The sequence below is a fragment of the Petaurus breviceps genome, unplaced genomic scaffold (assembly GCF_028583685.1).
Source record: "Petaurus breviceps papuanus isolate PSGF00001 unplaced genomic scaffold, PetGlider_PUasm1.0 173, whole genome shotgun sequence".
NCBI lineage: Eukaryota > Metazoa > Chordata > Mammalia > Diprotodontia > Petauridae > Petaurus > Petaurus breviceps.
In genome coordinates, this window is record NW_027185759.1 from 20,844,328 (window position 1) to 20,858,460 (window position 14,133).

General features: G+C 46.6%; 1 protein-coding gene across 4 annotated transcripts in view; it reads left to right on the top strand.

Annotated features, from left to right (window-relative positions):
* PPM1L (protein phosphatase, Mg2+/Mn2+ dependent 1L) overlaps positions 1-14,133 on the top strand; it is a 310,982-nt gene that overhangs the window by 202,579 nt on the left and 94,270 nt on the right. The gene's annotated exons all lie outside the window — the stretch shown is intronic.

Here is a 14,133-nt window from a genome sequence, read left to right on the forward strand (position 1 = left end):
TAATATCAGTGATGCAGATGAAGCCTAAAAGTGTGTCAGGTGGACTTTTTGTTTTCTTTCCCTGAGAGCCAGTTGTTAAATATTTACTAGCACACCCTTGCTTATGACCTCTGAGCCTCAAAATGAGGGGTTAGATTAGATGATATTTCAAGGTCCTTTCCAGCCCAAACATTGGGTAAGTCTGCATTGTTTGTGGGAGTTTTCCCAACATTAGCCAAGGAAACCAAGTCTTCAGAACGGATATATTTAGCTTTAGACAGGACAGTACATAAACAGTCAGCCTTGCAATGGCCAGAGTCACTCAGGTCCGAAGGAGCAGCAGCTGCACAGGTCAGGTTGTCTTCTCTGTTCCTCCAAGTCTGCTTCCAAGTGAAGGTCACTCTACCGTCTTCCTTAGAAGGCTCATTTGCAGCAAAAGATGGATCTTACCTGCTTAAGAGAAAGATGAAAACAAAGTGGGTTTTCAGTGGACTTAGCTAAATTCATTTACTGTTTACCCTCGAGTGAAAAAGAGCCAATGTTGGGGTTTTTTTGGTTTGTTTTTGCTAAGCTAACCTTAGATGTACTTTGATCACAGAGCAAATTTGGAAGGTGAGGTGCCCCAAATGGATGGGAGTGAATCCTTCAGTCTGTACAGAATTTGTGTAAAATTTCAGTGATTCCCAATGGTGCTGAACCACTCCTAAAAGAGAGGTAGACTGGCTTCTCCAATAGATAGAGATTTATCCCTGAAATCAGGAAGATCAAGCTCTAGCTCTGAGAGAAAGCTAGATGGATGGATGGATGGATGGATGAATGGATGTTTGGATGGATGGATGGATGGATGGATGGACAGATAGATGGATGGATGGATGGATGGATGGAAAGATGATGTGTATGTTATTATGCATATATATTTATGTATACACACATAATACATATAGGACAAAGTCACCCAATAACCCTGGACCAGTGAGTGCCTTCCCTTCTCACTGTCCCACACAGCTCTAGAAATTGCAGGACTGTTGACCTCCACTGGTAAAATGACCAGAGTCCATATCCCAAAGAAATCATTCGGCCTGAAGAAAACAGAATCAAAAAACCAGCTGTCAGGCCATATTTAAAGCCTGGTCTTCTTTAGATTTGTCATCATCTCACAGGTTTTAGAGTCTTAAAGTCTCATCCAGCCGCCAATTGTGTAGAGATGGAAACTGGGACCAGGAGGGAGAAGTAACTACCCTAAGGTCATACAGGTCTGAGGTGGCAGAGGTGGGTTTTGAACCCAGGTCCCTGGTTTCAGATCCACCACTCTTCCTGACCAGAAACAATAGCCATCACGAGACCATATGAGAGGAGCAGGAAGAGCCCCTCACCCAAGGGAAGATGGTCAGATTTGTCCTTGACTCCCTCCCTTCAGCCCTCAAGGCTTCCAAGCTGTCTCAGGATCTCCAGGGATTTTCAGACAGGTCCTACCTCCATGGATATCACCCAGGACTGGGTTTCTCATCCCCTTCTCAACTGAGATAATACTTGTAATGTATTTAGCACAACTCCTGGTGGGCACTTAATAAATGCTTCTTTCCTTCCCTCATCTCTCCTTTCCTTCTCCTCCTTCCCCCTTACCTCATTCTCCATTGTCAAAATCTCTCTCAGACAGCTGTAACCTTTGCCCAGGATCATATGAACTAATTTGGACTCAGGCGATCATGACTGATAATGTCTTGAGAGTGTTCTCCTTAGGTTGAGACATTTACATTTTGAGGGAACAGTGCTGTCACTGCAAAGTATGGTGTCCTAAGTGGGAGAGGGTAGGGGGTGGGGATATTTGGGGCTGGCTACCCTTCCTATTGCTCTCCCAACACGTCAGCCCTTGACTGTCCTGCCTAAAGGTAAAGCTAGCCCTGCTCTTATCTATTTCTAGACAAGCAATGTGTTCACAGAACCCAGGCGTTTTCTTTAAATTGGTGGCACACTGGAGGGCCCACTAGCATCAGATCAGACCTGCCAGTCACTACCCAAGACCTGGAAGGGAACTCTTGGTGTGTTTTTTTTCTCTCTCTCTCTGTCTCTCTCTCTCTCTGTCTCTCTTTCTCTCTCTCTCTCTCTGTCTCTCTCTCTCTCTCTGTCTCTCTCTTTCTCTCTGTCTCTCTGTCTCTTCCTCTCTCTGTCTCCCCCCCCCTCTTTTTCCTGGTCTGATTTCTAGTCAGGTAAAGACTAGCCAGCCCTCATGTAGCAAAAGATGACCCCAGGGAGTCTGGTGCCATGGCCCCCACAGACGCTTGGCCCTGGGCTCCCTCTTCCTGACAGCTGGCTGCCCACTGAGGAGGGCTTTGTCAGTCCATGGATTCAAGCAATCTCATCTCTTGGCTGAGCTCTGCTGCTCAGCTATCTTGTCGTCATTGGACTTTTTAAAAATGAATAACTCATAGGTGCTTCATCATTTATTTATAACAGCTGGTCCTGTCCCTTTCTGGGTCCCCAAGGCCGTTCTCACTTAGCATTCCAGGGCTACCTTGAAAATATAACTCACACAGAATCCATTGGAGCTAATGTTGTCCTTTTATGGTTTGTGCGTGGTCAGAGGCTCGAGCAGGGCAGAGCTCCTGATGGAGCCCATCAGGGATTAGCTGTCCTTTAGATGGGGATGACTTTTCTCTATATAAGTCGAGAGGGCTCTGAGCTTTAAAAATGCCATTTGGCCGGTGCTTGTTTCCAGGGCTGCTGGAAAAGGACAGGAGATCACTTAGCCAAGTAATGTGATGTGACTGCTTTGGCCCGGTGCCACCCGCGTTTGCTGGAGATTTATGAAGGGCTCTGGGAGGAAGCTATTTTTAGGATGGCATCTCGCAGGAGGATTTTGGTTTGGTTTTTTTTTTTAAAGAAAGTGGTCACTGAGGGAGCGTAGTTACATTAGAGTGAGTAGATGAGCTTTACTTTACAATGTGTTGTAAGATTTGAATTGACAAGACTCCAGCAAATCATAACATTTGCAATAGATCTGGTGTTGAAAGGGACCTTAGGGATCATCTTGTCCACCCCCCTGGAAGGTGAAGGTCTAGCATAGGGGACTTCCCCACTGTCCCAGCAGTAAGTGGCAGAGTTGGTATTTGCACCCAAGACCTGTACATCCAAATGCAGTACCCTCTCTAATGTATCACACTGTAGAGAAATGTCATTAATGGTGCCTATTGCGTACTGGGCACTGTGCCAAGTGCTTTACAGTGTTATCTCCCAACACCGCAGGAGTGCAGGAGCTAGGGTTATGCCCATTTTACAGATGAGGAAACCGAGGCAGACAGCAGGTAAGTGACTTGCCTAATGTCACACAGCTAGCGAGTGCTTGCTCTGCTGCTTAACTGCACCTGACTTAACAATCTTCTGTCTCCATGTGACTAGAAAACAAGAAGGAAGTACTTCATTTTTGAAGTCACAACTGACTAGCTAATGCAGTCAACAAACACTGGAGAGGCCTTGGCTTTTCTCCTTTTGGAAGCTGCTTTTATGAGAACATCTGTTGGCTGTGGTGACACCCTTTTCTCTAATGATACCCTTCAGTCTGTTTGTAGAAAATTCAGGCGTGATTTTTATGAGAGCCATGTTCTCTAAGGACTAGAGGCTGGCAGTGCCCAAGACGTCAGTATATGATGTGAGTCCCTTAGAAAACGAGCTGTCCTTGCTGTCCACTCAGGCATCCCAAGGCAAAGGATGGGTCTCCACTGGCCTTCGGAGCAGTCCAGGTGAAGGAGGGATAGGAAGGTCCGGGAGGTCTTGTAAGTGGAGGAAAGGGGGGGTAGGTGTCTACCGGGAAGTGGGAAGCATCCCTGAGGATTTGGACTTGAATCATAGGGATCTCTGGGAGATTCCCTCCAAAGAAAAGACAAGCTTGTGAACTACACACAGTCGGGACATCTCTTACCAGAGAGGCCTGCCCCTGCCGATCTCATGGCTCTTTAAGAGTCTTTGGTGATGATCGAAGTTGGTGACTGTGAAAGGTGCCTTATTCTTCACCCCCTCCCTCATGTCTGTAACAACCTGTGACTTAGGCACTACAGTTCTGTCTCTGTTTTACAGATGAAGAAACAGAGGCTTGGACAGTTTAGGGGATTAATGTCATATTGGCTTTGAGATGAAATATTATAATACCTAACAATATAATTACACTATATTGTATAATATTACACTTTATAATATTAAATATTATAAAACGAATAATGAATTGATGCTCGTTTTTTAAAGATTTAAGGAAGGTGCTCAGAGAAGAAAGCCTGCAGTCAGCATTGCAGTTACCTTGCCCTGAGACAGACCAGTCTGTCTGTGGCAGGAAGCAGGCCACTTCATCACAGTCTAGAGCAGAAAATCCTGAAGCTGATAGGAGCTGGAGATAACGTCCCAGGAGTTAGCCTATTTGTGAGATTGGCCAGCTCAAGAGGATGCTGATTTGGCAGGAACCATGGGCCCAAAGTGCATGAAAGCTCTTCTGCTCTCTCCCTTTTAAAATATAATTGAGATGGGTAGCGGGCTGTGCTTCTTTATTATAAAAGATAAGCCCACATCAGAGATTTTCAAGATGAAAATTACAATCACCCCTCATTTTTCAGATCACCAGAAGCTCTTATATTCCTATTTTTTACAATTCTGAAAATGACAATAATTTGCAGACTGGCTAATTTGAGCCTTTTTTCTGCCTTTATCATTAATACACTCAGTTTGAAATTATTTCAGGAAAGGGTGCTGAATAATGAGATCCTGGGGTAGTGAGAAACAGCAAAAAAGAACAAACTTTTCTCTGAATTAACTTAAAAAGAAAGGTTCTTTCCCCACTTTCATCCTCAGTGGTATCGATTGCCTCAGGAGGATGTCTGTGGGTAGCACAGGGATACCTCTCACCTGGAATTAGTTATACATTTGAAAGAGTAAAGAAACAGGGAGAACTTAAATGCTAATGGCTAATTAGGAAAAAGGAAAAAAAAAACTGGTTAGAAAATATTAGCTTGCTTTGTGAAATGTTCCCAAAGGCCGGGAGCGACAGACAGGGATTCTCTGTGTTTCAGTTTTTACCTGAATTATTTTGAATAATAAGAACCACGGCACTCGACCTTTCTGGACTCTCTGACTTCTTGGCAAATGCCATCCCACATAGACTTATGGTCGCTGGGTCTTGTAAGAGAGGGTTGCCTTGTAGGGAAGGTGCCTGGGCTTTTTTATTTCACTCTCATCCCCTCCTCCCCGCCCCTGTTCACCCATCTCCTAGGATGCTTTGGTTGTTGGAGGCTTCTTTTGATGATCTTTGCAGGTCTCATTCTCCGAGAAGATGAGAACACTTATTTTCTGATACTAAATACTGCAGCTGACTTGTTTCCTACCCTCTAGTGGTCATAGAAAGGGCATGCCTTTGGTGAAAAGGCCTGTGTTTTATAAAAGCCTAATTTGAGATCTGAATGGCTGGCCGTGTGACCGGGGAGTGAGATGCACATTAAGTGAAGAGCAGTAATGGCTGCTGGTTTTTCTTTTAATCTTGACCAGAGAGCTGCCCAGGGATGGTACAGATCCCCATGGCAGCATCTTGCCAGTTCACAGCTCTCATTCTGTCAGACAGTGCTAGAGCTGATGAGAATATTGTGGGGTCACAGATGGAGAGCTGAGAGGTACCTCCAAGCCAGCAAATCGAATCTCTTCATTTCATAGTAGAAGTAGAGGGTAAGTGACTGGCCTAAGGCCACACAGTAGTGTTTGCAGCAGAATTTGAACCCAGATCTTCCTGACTTGAGGTCCGAGTGCCACATCTACACTACCAAGCTTAAAAACCCCAAAACATCCCAACAGCAGCAACAGTCTGGCTCACAAGAGTTGGAAGGAACTTTCAAGTTCATCTAGTCCCACCCCCTATTTTACCGAAAGGGGAAACTGAGGTCCAGAGAGGGAAGTGATTGATCTGAAGGCACACAGACGAGCAGAGCCTGAGGAGGAGGGCATGCCCTCTGATTTCCTAAACTAGGAAATGTGCATGTCTGAGATATCACAGCCCCAAACTCTTTAGGGATATCACTCAGTGATCTCCTCACCTCGGCCTTGTGAGATAGGCTAGGCAATTGGCATTATTCTCTTCCTTTTAAAGATGGGGAAACTGAGGGTCGGAGAGAGAATTGGCTTGTCTGTGGGTGTCCAGGGAGTAAGTGATGGAGGTGGATGATCATGTGGGTCTTCTAATGCCAGATCCATAAATCCTCCTGAGTTCTTGCCGTGTGCCCATCATTGGGCTGGCTCAGAGGGAATAGAAATGAAGGCTAAGGTAGGTCCCTGCCCTTGGAGAGCTTGGAGAGCTTGGAGATGGAATCCACTCTCAAATCAAGAAGAGAACAACTACCCATAGGGCTCAGTGCAGCACAGAGTTGGGTGGCCCCAACTTTAGGAGCCTAGAGTTGGGAGGGGCTGATGTGTTCTCCTTTGTAAGTCTCCCAGGGCTTGTTCTTAGGAGGCAGAGGGGCCTTTCTGGAGGAGGGGAGACTGGGCTCGTACTTGCACAACTGAACGAGTGCAGGTGCTGACCAGTTTTCCTGTGTTATGCTGTCAAGGTGTCTAAGGGGCATTGATTCAGAGAGTCCAGGATCAATGGGTGAATTCTCCCAGTCCTGTCTGATGAGATTACAGGTTGTAGGCCTTTGTTTGAAGGCATCTTACAACCATCCTTAATCTCTGAAACCCAACCAGTGGTCCTCTGTTCCCTCTCCTCCATATCCCACATCTCCTCTCCTTGTTTTATTGCTATAAGAAATTCCTGAATGAGAAAGCTCCTTCTGCCCATGAAAGGTGGTACCTTCTGCTCATAGTCCACCTAGAGAGTCTCCTGGAGTAGTGACGTGTTAAGTGCCTCCCGAGAGTCTCGTTTCTGGTATGTGTCAGAGGTGGGACTCGACCCAGCCCTTCGCGTTTCTGAGGCTGACTCTGTTCACAACGCCACATTCTCTGGAGAACGATGATAAAACATAAAATGAGAAACCCTCCCATGTCCCTTGTTATTTAGCTACTCAGCAGACATTTGTGGATCCTTAGAGGTGGGAGGATCTTTAGAGGTCAGCTAATCCAGGGTTTTGTTTTTTTTTATTAAGCAATTGGGGTTAAGTAACTTGCTCAAGGTTACATGGCCAGTTATTTCTGGGTGTGGTGCTAAGTATCAGAGCCTGGATTCGATCCCAGGTCATCTCGACTCTGGGACTGGTGCTCTTACTCGCTGTGCTACCTGGCCACCCCTAATCCAGGGGTTCTTAACCTTCCTCATGTCATGGCTCCCTTTGAAAGTCTTTGGGAGCCTATGGGTGCCTTCTCAGAGTCATATTTTTAAATTCATAAAATAAAATACATAGGGCGACAAAGGGAAGCAATTGTGTTGAAATAATTATTAAAAGAGTTAAAAAACCAAATCTGTGATATAGCGGCAGGTCTAATTACAGTCATTTTGAAGTCGTGATGAGTGTAAGTGATATTTAGAAGTAGCTGTAACAGCTGCAATGTGGTATGAAAATATCTGTGATTTCTGTTGGCAGCAGAGTCCCAGGTGCTGTCTCTTTACTTTGTTGCCGATACGCATTATTGAAGGAAATGCTACAAAAAAAAAAAAATGCAGTTTTTCCTCATTCAAGTCCACAGACCCCTCCCCACCCAGATACATCTATAGTCCTCTTCCACGAATCCCAAGTGAATCACCCCAATCTAGTCCAACACTCTCATTAATGAATGAGAACCCAAGCTGGAGCAGGAGTCTCATTTGTCCAAGCTAGTGTATCTAGTCAGTGAGGGAGCCAAGTCTTCTGCCTCCTAGACCAGTGGATATTCCATGACATCACTGTAGCCTGTGATGCGCATGACTTTTGGTAGATGTGAGGGACACACACATGTGTAAGGCAGAGTTCCCTGCTCTCAAGAAGCGTGTAGTCCTAGGCAGGGTTGTGTGTATGTGTCTTTCCGGAGAGGAGAGAGGTGCATCTCATTATGTTTTCTCTGGGTCAGGCTTTTTGTGTATTTAAAGTTGACTTCTTTTTCATGATCTTTTCATTCTTCATGATTATAGCCGTTGTGTGTGTGTGGAGGGTGACAGAGTTCTGCTGACTTTTTTCCCATGTTTTTTCATCACATCTTTTCATGTTTCTCAGAATTCCTTATTTTGGTCCCTTCTCACCCCACAATACTGCGTGGGCACACACACACACACACACACCTACAACATTTTGTTCAGCTGTGCCCCACTGTTTCCACTTCTTTTCTATCACCAAAAAAAAAAAAAAAGCATCGATATGGATATTTTGGTTCATGCCGGGACTTTGATTCTGTCTTTGACCTCTTTGGTTTGCTTCCATTGCTGAGTCAAAAGTAATAGATGATTAGGTAATTTTGTTTTGTTTTGTCTTGTTTTTGCATAATTTTGCATTGATTCCCCCAGGTCCTCTAACATTAACTGCTGCCAGGTGACCTCACTCGACTTCACTTACGGTCCTTGGCTTGGCCTTTTGCCCCTGGACTTGAGGGTGAAAGCAGAAGGGGTGCGCACTGACGAAGATGCTTCCTTCCATTTACATAATACTCCCAGTGAGGCTCAAAATGTCGGAGCGTATTGTTGCCAGCCAGAATCCTACCAGCCCTCACAGGGGGAAGAATAACTCAATCTAGTCCGTGATGTTTTTAATTTAATATCCTGCGCTCCTTTCCGAGCTGGCGAATGGACTCATTCTGACATTGTTTTCCAAAAGAGCCTGGAGCCAAAGAGCAGCTGTCAGGAGTTAATGATATGTTACCATAAGGAAGATGAATTCCATGGTAGACACGAGTAAATTAAAGTGCCAGGCTGTGCCTCTCGTTGCTGCCAGATCATCACGTACATCCAACATCCTGCAAGGGCAGTGAAACCTTGCCCACATCAGAATGTTCAGCCTCCTCTCTTGGCTGCCCTTGCCCTAGCTCCCCTTCAGGGCCTGCTGGGCCCGCGTCCCTTCTCTTCTTTATACAGTCCTGCCTATGTTCCCTCTCCATGGAATGCAGCCCCTTCCTATTCTGTCCAGGGGGGCTCCCTCTTCGGTGCCCAGGTTTGTGTGCCCAGGAAGGCAGACCCAGCTTGTTGGAGGTGGGGGGAGCAGCTGTCTTCTGCAGTTGACATTGGCCCAGAGAACTGGCACCGTCTCCTTGTGACCCAAGGGAAGAAGGGCTAGTTCTTGTCCTTGTCCCAAGCTGCAGCACAACCAGTTCTAAGAGGATTCGGTGCTTGCACGGCACAGCGTGTGGGACCACAGAGATGTTTGTGTAAATAAAACTTTACAACAACTTCTACTGTTGCTTCCTCAAAGGGAGTATTTGTCCCATCCAGCTCAATGGGCCGTGAAGACTCCTTGAGGCTCAGATGTCAGTTTGCAATAAAATTAGAGTGAAATATGCTTAATGAAGTCAAAAGGAAGTCAGAAAACTAAAAAATGCAGGATCTGGTTTGATGTAGGACCCTCCCGAGCCAAGGAGCATGGATGGAGTGCCTCCTAGCTAGACACAGGGTTTGGAGGCAGAATGAGAGCTCTGTCCTGCCCTCAGGAAGCTCAGTCCCACCAGGTGAGCAGAGCACTCACCAGCTCATGACAGGCCTCGTGAAGGAGGTGGTGCTGGAGTCAAGCCCCACCTAGTCAAAGAGCCAGGAGGATCTGGTCCTGCCGTACTGGCACCGCCAATCATTCACCCTCTCAGTGCTCCTGGCAACTCTCTGAGCTGAGACCCTCTCCCAGTGAAATCACGGGTCCATTTCCCATTGCCGTCCCTCCATCTGGCACTCTTAGGGTTTGCAAAGTGCCCGGCACACAGGAAGTGTTTAATAAATGCTTGTTTATTGGCTGACCGTTTCTCATTAGGTCCTCACAACCATCCCATTATCTTCATTTTACACAAGAGGAAACTGAGGGTCAAAGTGGTCCTGTGGTTTGTCCCCAGCACATGGCAAGCTTCATAAATGCCTGTTGACTGAATTAGAGCTGGGGAAGGAGAGGGAACCTCTGCAAAGCCCTGGGAACCATGCCTGAGGCAGAGCCTGATTTGGGGGGCTTTTAGGGTGGATATCTTTGGAGGGGTCCTAGAATCACCGAGTCTCAGCCACAGAATTTGTCCCTGAAGGAGCTTTGAAACCAGCACTGCTTTAGACCCAACAGCTGAGATCTCTGCAGCCTTAATGGGAGAAAAAAAATTCTCAACACTATTTTGAAAGTAAGATTTCATGGAGTTTTTTGAGTTTCTTAAAACTTGGAGGAGCAGTTGCTTATCTTTAGGCTTAAACATGTTGAGAAGCAGGCTCATTTTAGCCCTCAAATGTGCTCCTTCTGTTTCCGCATTAAGACGGAGAGAACTACCATTCTCCAGACCAGCCTGCCTAGTAACCCTGATGACTGCTTCTCTCTCTCCCCTCAATTTCATCTCCTCCCCCTTCTCTCTCCCCCACTCCCCAGATCTTTCTCACTTTGTCTGTCCCTTCCTCCTTCCTCCTTCCCTCTTCCTATTCCCTGCCTATATCTAATCTGCCCCCAAACCTGCTCTCACCCTAGTCCAGAACTTGCCACCTCATGTGGATTTATCCCCAGCTTCCTCAATGCCCTTCCTACCTTTACCCTCCCACCCACCAAACCATCCTACCCCCCGGGAACTGCCTAAAGAGTGTTCCCTTGACACCATTTCATCTTCCTCTCTCCCTCCCAAGTGACTCTGCTTTCTCACCAAACATACCCAGCATGAACTCAGTATGGGAGTCACGTGTTCCTGGAGCTTCCCTGTTCATGTCTCTGTGACCAACCTCTTCTCTCATTCATCCTTCTCTCAACAAATCTTTCACCTTGAAAACCCATTTCTGACATGGTCAGTGTGCCGATGTGCTTTGTGTGACTTCATCTGTATGATGGGCATTGTATTTCTTGTTTTCTCACTGGGGAGGGGAAGGGTGGAAGGAGGGAGAGGAATTAGAACTGGGGGAAAAAATGAAAACCTATTTCTGAACTCCTCCCAAAATATCTCTGATTGATCCTTCCTCCCCCACCCCCATATTCTGATTACTGTGCCCTGGAACTCCTTTGGTGCCCTCTTAGTCCTTAGGAATCCACTCTGTAATCAGTGTTAAGTTTGTAGCGTGTTGGATGGAGGCTTGGCCTTGGAGTCTGGCAGACGTGGACTCAAGTCCTATCTCTGACCCTCCCTTGGCTGCAGATGCTCTGTAAGACTGTGACGTCTGGTCCCACTGCCCGTCTGCATCAGGGCAGGGACCAGGAGCTTCTGCACCGACTAAACCTCAGGTCTGGACAGATAATAACTTACTGGAGATAACTTACAGGAGTTCTGACTTCACTGTTTTCCTCCTGTTCCATGCTTTGCTCCTTCTTGTCACCAAAATAGGAATGTAATGTTGGAATCTTCTGTCTGCTTTGTTTCTTTTGCCTGCTCATTTTGCCAGTCAATTACTTGACTTTTGGGCTTTTTGCCACAGTAGGACTCTGCCACCAGACAGGGGAGCTTTCGTCCCAAACGCTGGGGTTTTCTCAGCTGCCAGAGATATTAGATGGGTGCCCTCTCTGAGGTCTCTCTCAGTGAGCTGGACACACACCCCAGGACCTCCACCCTAGACTGCAATCCAGATCCAAGCAGGTTAAAGCAAGAGCAATTACCCCTCAGACTGGTGCTTGGTCCCCCTACACTGTGCAGGCCAGGAGCTGAAGCCGCCACGTGGCGCTGGCTGGCTGTGCCGGCGTCTCAGTGGCTTCTCATCCTGGGGGTAAAAGCCACACATTCCCACTTACTGGTCCCAAAGTCCAGACTGCACTGGCCTCTCACCTTGTCCTTCGCATCTCTGTGTTGATAAATCTGGAAACAGCCACTGCCGCTGCTGTTCTGGAGTCCCTCCTGCAGCGGCTGGTTAGGCCCACCCTGGGGCTAAAGCCTCAGCATGGGGCTGGGCTTGGCTTCTAGAGCGCTGTGCTGGATTCCTGCCAGCCTGCCGGGCTGTCCTCAGTGGGAGGTTAGCATCTCTGTGTCATTTTGTGGGTTCTGCAGCTCCAAAGTTTGTTTAGAGTCCCCTTTTTACATGGATTGGGGAAGGTGGAAGCCAGAGCCGCAGGGAGGTCATGCTTCTACTCCGCCATCTTGGCTCTGCCCCCTACAGTGCCATTTTTAACACTGGGCACCATTTTTGGCATAGAAGACTCTTCCAAGCATTCCTAGGTCAATGTGCTGTTTAGGCAGATGACCCTTTAAAAATGATACATGATTCATTTGCTCCTTAGGAGTAGAAGGGTATGTTAATAGTTTGAATCCCACATGAACCTGCATTCACTGAATAATAGATTCATGTAATTCATAGAATCTCTGAATTGGAAGCGGCCTCAGAGGTCAGCCAGTCTACCCTAGGTCTGGAAAAAGAAATGTCTGCATTATGCCTGACAGCTGATCCTGCTGCCGCTGTATAAAGGCCTCCCAGGAAGGGGAGCCCCTTCCCCCCGAGGCAGCCCAGCCCTCTCTTAGACAGTGGTGAAGAAGTTTGTCCTGATCGAGCCAGAAATCTGCCTCTTTGCCACATCTATCCATTACTCATAGTTCTGCCTTCTGGGGCCAAGCAGAAAGTGGCTGATTCCTTAACCATAGCAAGTGATGCATAGCATACTTGTTGAATGAAGGAATGAACGAGATTCATTCCTTCAACAGAAAGAACCCAAGTTCTTGACCTCTAGAGACCCAAGTTGTCAGCCCAGCTCCTAGATATACCAGCCATGTGACCTGGGAAGTTGTGTTCTCTAGAGCTGGGAGGGGCATAAGCATCACAGGGTCACAGATCTGGAATCCTAAGGGACTCTCCAGGTCCACTAGTCCCTTTATCCTACAGAGGAGGAAACAGAGACCTTGAGAAGTGAGGGGCCTGTTCAAGGTCACATAGGTTGGAGTGACAGCCAGGCTTGGCGCTCAAGTCTAGTTACTCCCACACTCATCATCCCTTTTCTTGCACTATGTTGTCTGCCATTTTCTTATCTCACGCCCTGTTTTCTTAGGTGACAAAAAAGCCCCAGAGAAGGCCAGTGACTTGCTCAAGGCCATAAGAGATAATAGACAATTTCTCTGAGCCTCCATTTTGCTTATTTGTAAAATGGGAATGAAGGTACTTATGCTACCTACTTGACAGGGTTGTTGTGAGGAAAGTATTTTGAAAACGTTCAAGTCCTATAGAAACATGAATCCAGTGAACATGTATGGAGCACCTGTTTATATGTGATGCCCATAGTAACATCATGGTAGGCTAGAATAGCATTCCAAGCATAGCACATTAGACACTGGGGACACAACATGGTGAATGGGACTCTATCCACTCGCCCAGAGTTTCCATTCCGATGGTTCTTAGTAGTAGGAGGTATTTGAGCAAATAAATCCTGTATAGAAGATGTCCTCTGCAGTGATGATTTAGGCTTAGCGTGGGTCACTGCTAATGGTCCTGATGGTTTGGAATGACCCTTAATGAATCTTCACATCTGAGCCGGGTTCATTGGGCCACTCCAAATTGGATTTCCATCTGTAAGAGAGCAGATTTGTGAATTCAGCCTCATTTGGAGCTTCTTAACAGCAGCTGCTAAGGGCATAGGGCAGTTCCATTTGCTGGGGACAGAAACCCTCTTCTCTAGCTGGGGTCATGGGAGTGGTCCTTCCCCCACCAACAGGAGCCTGTGGAACACTTCTTGTAGAGGCCAACTCCGAGCAGCCCTTATCAAAAAGAACATGAGTGTCCCCTGCCTCAGATGTGAAAGTTCCTTGAAAAGCATGAAGCATTACATAGATACAAGAGATAGACCATGATAATCACTGTTGTTATTTCTGGAATGAACAGTCGGTTTGACTGGCCCAGAATTTAAACTCCCTCCGGGTAAAATTTAAGAGTATAGACTTTAATGATAACTTCCTTTCTAGTGGCATTAACCAGTAATGTCAGATAACAATGATGATAGCACACACACACACACACACATATACATACTTATTCCACTTTAAGGTTTACAAAGTACTTTTTTTAATCTCACAACCCTGTGAGGTAGATGCTGTTATTTTGCCCATTTTACAGATGAGGAAACGGAGACAAACAAGTTAAGTGACTTGCCCAGGATCACACAGCTA